The following is a 6,836-nucleotide window of genomic DNA, read 5'->3' as shown; positions in this document are numbered from 1 at the left end:
GAATGTAATACTGGTGTACTGGCGGGGAATACCGACGTTATAATAGTGTGTATATATATATATGTGTGTGTGTGTGTGTGTGTGTGTGTGTGTGTGTGTGTGTGTGTGTGTGTGTGTGTGTGTGTGTGTGCGTGCGTGCGTGTGCGTGTCACATATCCCTGATTCATTCCCATAAAATCTGTTCCTTGTTACAGCGATTGAAGTTGTTTCGCACAAATCTGTTATTAGAAAGAATGTGTTCTCTTTCTCCAAACCAGCACTTCTTCATGTAGGCACACCAGAATGTGGGCTGAACTTTCACCGTGGTAATTTTTATCGTGTCAAGAGAAATGTCAATGCATTGAACAATTGCATCCAGGAGATACCTCTTCATCAATTTCCTTGCTGGAAACGTTTTGCTTTTTAGATGGTGTTTTAGGTGATCTTAAGGGAGGTCAGCATAAGACGTATCTACCAGTCTGCTTTCACTTTGCCATCCCTTGTTTACAGATTTCATGTCGTATTGATTTTTGCTGGTTCAGTTTGACCTGGGGAGGCAGTGTCCTCATCCCCCTTCTCCGTATCAAGCTGCATCCCTGGTAAAACTGCCCGTATATTGTCAATAGTCAACTGACACATTTAGTGCCACATGACGTCAAGTCGCCAATGACAACGCCTGTTCAAACTTACCATACGTCTTGACAGATGAGTTAAATATCAACAGGAACAATGTTTAGTGATATAATGGTACAATCTGCTTCCACACTACAGCGAGTCATTGCGGTGTCAAACGCATTCAGCACTATGGATAGTGGAAGGCTAACACGGTAGTGGAACGAGACTTGCAGCGGCGTTGCAGTGAAGCACTAGCACATTCAGGGTGGAAAACTGGTGTATGACGGATGTAATACTAGTGTTGTAAGGGTGTAATATTGATCTATGGCGGGTGTAATACAGGTGTAGTGAGTGTGTGATATTAGTGTAATGCGTGGGTGACATTGGTGTAGTGAGGTGTGAGGGTGTAATACAGGCTTAGTGAGGATGTGATACTGGTGTAGTGAGGATGTAATACTGGTGTAGTGAAGGTGTAATACTGGTGTGTGAGGGTGTGATACTGGTGTAGTGAGGGTGTAATACTGGTGTAGTGAGGGTGTAATACTGGTGTGTGAGGATGTGATACTGGTGAAGTGAGGGTGTAATACAGGTGTGTGAGGGTGTGATACTGGTGTAGTGAGGGTGTAATACTGGTGTAGTGAGGGTGTAATACTGGTGTGTGAGGGTGTGATACTGTTGTAGCGAGGGTGTAATACTGGTGTAATACTGGTGTAGTGAGAATGTGATATTGTGTATAAGTTAGGGTGTGATACAGGTGTAGTGATGGGTGTAATAATAGTGGGGTGAGGGTATAATACTGGCATGGTGAGGGTGTGATACTGTTGTAGTGAGGGTGTAATATTGATGTGATGAGGGTGTGATACTGGCATAGTGAGGGTGTGATGCTGTTGTAGTAATGGTGTAATATTGATGTGGTGAGGTTGTGACACTGGTATAGTGAGGGTGTGATACTGTTGTCTCTGTTGCATTCCCGTGTCAGTGAGGCTATGATATTGTGTATAAGTGAAGCTATAATACTGGTCTATGGTGTGTGCAATACAGGTGTAATGAGTGTGTAATATTGGTATAGTGAGGGTGTGATACTGGTGTAATGTGTGGGTGATATTTGTGTAGTGAGGATACGCTTTTGTGTATAAGTGAGGGTGTACTACTGGTCTCTTGTGGGTGTAATACAGGTGTAGTGAGTGTGTGATATTGGTGTAATGCGTGGGTGATATTGGTGTAGTGAGGGTGTGAGACCGTTGTAATACCGGTGTAGTGAGGATGTAATACATGTGTGGCATTTGTTCAGTGCGCATCTAGTACTTAGCAGAGAGGACAAGCGGCTAAGCCCCTTTAGTAGAAGTCGCATTGCGAGAGTGACCGCTTAGTTATTCACCTTTACAATAGCGTGTACAGGTCATTACGGGGTTGTCAATACTCCGCGTATACAGAAGTTCGCACTCTCCTCTCAAAATACGCTTATCTGACGGTAGAAGAAACATCTACGAACAAGTATCTGAGACAATTGTTTCAAATGGGCAAGTGATAGTACAACAGTAGTTCTGTTCACCTAGTAGAGAATGTGAGGAGAATGTAACACCTCACCTACCTCCATCGGCCTGTATCTTCTAAGGGAGATGTGACAGTAATCTGGTGAGGGATACTTACCAATAATAGTGTTGTGAGAGTGTAATACTGGTGTACTGGCGAGGGATACTGACGGAATAATGGTGTTGTGAGAGTGTAATACTGGTGAACTGGCGAGGGATACTGACGGAATAATGGTGGTGTGAGAGTGTAATACTGGTGTACTGCTGGGGCATACTGACGGAAGTATGGTGTTGTGAGAATGTCATACTGGTGTACTGGCGGTAGATACTGACGGAATAATGTTGTTGTGAGAGCGTCATACTGGTGTACTGGCGAGGGATACTGACGGAATAATGGTGTTGTGAGAGCGTAATACTGGTGTACTGGCGAGGGATACTGACGGAATAATGGTGTTGTGAGAATGTAATACTGGTGTACTGCTGGGGCATACTGACGGAAGTATGGTGTTGTGAGAATGTCATACTGGTGTACTGGCGGTAGATACTGACGGAATAATGTTGTTATGAGAGCGTCATACTGGTGTACTGGCAAGGGATACTGACGGAATAATGGTGTTGTGAGAGCGTCATACTGGTGTACTGGCGAGAGATACTGACGGAAGTATGGTGTTGTGAGAGCGTAATACTGCTGTACTGGCGGGGAATACTGACGGAATAGTGGTGTTGTGAGAGTGTCACACTGGTGTACTGGCGGGGCATACTGACGGAAGTATGGTGTTGTGAGAATGTAATACTGGTGTACTGGCGGTAGATACTGGTGGAATAATGGTGTTGTGAGGGCGTCATACTGGTGTACTGGCGGTAGATACTGACGGAATAATGGTGTTGTGAGAGTGTAATACTGGTGTACTGCTGGGGCATACTGAAGGAAGTATGGTGTTGTGAGAATGTCATACTGGTGTACTGGCGAGGGATACTGACGGAATAATGGTGGTGTGAGAGTGTAATACTGGTGTACTGGCGGGGAATACTGACGGAAGTTTGGTGTTGTGAGAATGTCATACTGGTGTACTGGCGGTAGATACTGACGGAATAATGTTGTTATGAGAGCGTCATACTGGTGTACTGGCAAGGGATACTGACGGAATAATGGTGTTGTGAGAGCGTCATACTGGTGTACTGGCGAGAGATACTGACGGAAGTATGGTGTTGTGAGAGCGTAATACTGCTGTACTGGCGAGGGATACTGACGGAATAGTGGTGTTGTGAGAGTGTCACACTGGTGTACTGGCGGGGCATACTGACGGAAGTATGGTGTTGTGAGAATGTAATACTGGTGTACTGGCGGTAGATACTGGCGGAATAATGGTGTTGTGAGGGCGTCATACTGGTGTACTGGCGGTAGATACTGACGGAATAATGGTGTTGTGAGAGTGTAATACTGGTGTACTGCTGGGGCATACTGAAGGAAGTATGGTGTTGTGAGAATGTCATACTGGTGTACTGGCGAGGGATACTGACGGAATAATGGTGGTGTGAGAGTGTAATACTGGTGTACTGGCGGGGAATACTGACGGAAGTTTGGTGTTGTGAGAATGTCATACTGGTGTACTGGCGAGGGATACTGACGGAACCATGGTGTTGTCAGTATAACACGGGTGGAATGAGTATAACACGAGTGTTACAATGGTGTGAGAATGTAATACTGGTGTACTGACGCGATCGTAACGTAGTTCGAGTATAAGACGGGTATAATAATGATGTGAAAACGGCGAGGAAGAGAATATTCCTATGTAAGCATATATTTGGTGGAATTTGTAGATGGAGTTTGGAAATATATACCTCACATTTGGTTCATTGCTATTGTGTACATTTAGTTCCACGAAGAGCGAGCGAGTTTAGTTTTACCCTACGTGACTACTAGCCTACCTCACTGCCCCCAGTTCCACTAAGAATAAATATTCATATCATAATAATTAATACTGTTCAGCATTTTCATTATCCAAAATCATCTCAACGCAAATGTTAACCGCTAACATAATCTGCACAGAGAGTTGTATCAAAAACGTTAAATGGTTAGCGAGCTGCTCCGGAAACGACCACGGACATCGTTTGCATAAAACGTTGTAACGCACTGACACGAAAACGCATGGTCATATAAACAACTTAAAACACTCCACTTATCTGAAAGCACCAGTTCACCAGTAGACGAGTAAACATCGCAGAGTTCCTTCCGGAAATATTTAACAGCTTTGGAGTTCCGTTTCGGATATGAGCACTATTCTCATTTTCATGACGGGTAAACATGACATAAAACAAGCCAAAACAGACGACAGGGATCACCCCAACAGTTTCTCGCAATTCTGCGCATCAACAATTAATAATGATTGTTCTTGACAAACTCTTTACAAAACCCGCGCTGAACCTTTCCAATAAAAAGAAGCAATTGCCAAAATCTGGAAAACAACTATTAAATGACTGTAAAGTTAAAGTTACAGAAATGTAATTTGTGAAAATTCTCCATGGATTAAAAGTATTTATATACATGTACAGTGTTGAAATGAACCTCTCCTATAGACATGTGAGGCGATCTCTAATTTCTTTTCAAGCTACTGGCTGAGAAAGGACTTGGCTTTCTTAAAGTTCAACACATATAACTTGACTGAGCAATTTCAAAAATTAGCAATTAGTAACCCAACTGCGCGTAACCTAAAGGCAAAGAACTGCTTTCCACGTTATAAAAAAATGACCAATAATTTTCAGGTTCCCTTTTATAACAACTTTTCTTAGTTCGATTTCTTCAATGTCTGTAATCCATGAAAATACACTACGAAGTGCATCTCTCCTTTAGACAAAGACGATGGTCCACAAATCTGAAAACAAAATGCCCATCCCTGTTCATCAGTTTACCACTTTACTGCTCTGTGGGGTAATGAGTGGGTTTACTTTTACTCACCAATGTTCCAACTATGTGGCAATGGTCCGTAAATAATCGGATCTGGACCAGACAATCTAGTAATCAAGGGCATCAACATCTATCTACTGACAGCGCGTCTGACTACCCGATCCCGTTAGTCGCCTGTTTCTAGCACCGGTTTTTGAACATTTATTTAAACCCGTATCTTCACGGGTCTCATTGGAGTAAGTTTCATTAGGAAATAGGTTATATCTGTTCACTTGTTGTTATACTTTCTTACAATTGGATAACCATATTGCTTTATGTTTTGTGTCTGGCAGAGGCTCAGTCTAAGTCAACCTAGTCTCAGTGTTATTCGTTACACTCCACCACTGAGTCTAACAAACCCTAGTAGAAGGTCGCGTCAGGTAACCTTTGAGCGACCTGTGACCGTCCAATCAATAGCGAGACGGTTCAATAGATTTAACCTATCAGACAACGGGCTACTACTTAGGGATCGGAGGGACTCATAAAATATTCAGGTCACTAACACAGATCTCTCCACAAACAAAGCTCCGCATAAAATACAGATATTTGACCTGCAATATATACGCTTTGGGGTTTCTGTTGACATTGTTACCACTGGCTAATATTTTAGCAAGCTGACATCCTTGAATATTGCCACACCACTGTTTTCAGCCACTGTTTACTCACCGTTGCCACCTGGAAGGGATCGTGCGCTCAATAGCATTCGGAATAGTTCGGGTACGAACCTTTGCGAGATAAAGAAAAATCCAAAGGTTTGTGCGAATGTCTCCTTTCGCGATTTGGTAAGCTGTGTTCTGATTGGTCTTTCCCGAAGATTACCTGACGCGACATCCATAAGGTTTTGTCAAGAAAAGTACTGAGGGTAAGATTACTTAAGACTGGGCAGAGACTCCCTTTCGAAGCTTGATTAGACTTTGAGTCTAAATTACCTTGTGTACAATCATGAAACAAAGATGTGAATGTAGCCTGTACTTGAATGACGAAACTGCGAAACTTAATATTGGAGATGTTGCATACTTCCACTGCACATTTGGCAATAATCAAAATAATATCATGGTATGGGGCATCAGAAATGGGCTGCAACCCGGATCTTCAGTTTGATTTCAGTACAGACCCTGTTCTTGTACAGCATCTTACACCACGTAACGCGTACTTAATATAATTGTTGTTGTTTTACTGCAACGCATAGATAGGCCAAATTATGTTCAGGACATCAGGATCCAACAGATTACTACTTCAGCCTTCCCATAAACCTTACTCAAAATACAAACCAGGCCACTTACCAACATCAATATTCCTTACTAAAAATACATGTGGCCAAATATAACATATTTTGAAAACTTACATTCCGATGTATGTCATCGATTCAACGTGGAGGCTGGCTCTGTCCCGGTCAATACACGACAGATTCCACGGTTAAGGTTTTAAAGGTTAGTTCAATGCTCGTCTTTGTTCATATGGTTGGGTTAATTTAATGAAACATCCCACTACATATCAGAACCATCTGTTATGGACTCGCAAGAGCATGTACTGTCAAATGTACACGTTTCGGGTAAGTGCTGTTAGACTCCCTCCCCATGCTCTCTACACCTAACTGTTGATAAGATTATGTACTAGCATCACACCGTAATTATCCAACACAGTTCCCTCCTCCTACCCTCACGGCAATGGTTCAACCATATTATTTCATTTGGTATAAGATACATGAACAAACCTTAACCAAATGTTTTTCACACTGCTCTTCTGTCAGGAAAGAAATATCATCC

This window comes from Haliotis asinina, chromosome 16, assembly GCF_037392515.1.
Source record: "Haliotis asinina isolate JCU_RB_2024 chromosome 16, JCU_Hal_asi_v2, whole genome shotgun sequence".
Taxonomy (NCBI): domain Eukaryota; kingdom Metazoa; phylum Mollusca; class Gastropoda; order Lepetellida; family Haliotidae; genus Haliotis; species Haliotis asinina.
This window is presented reverse-complemented; position numbering follows the sequence as displayed.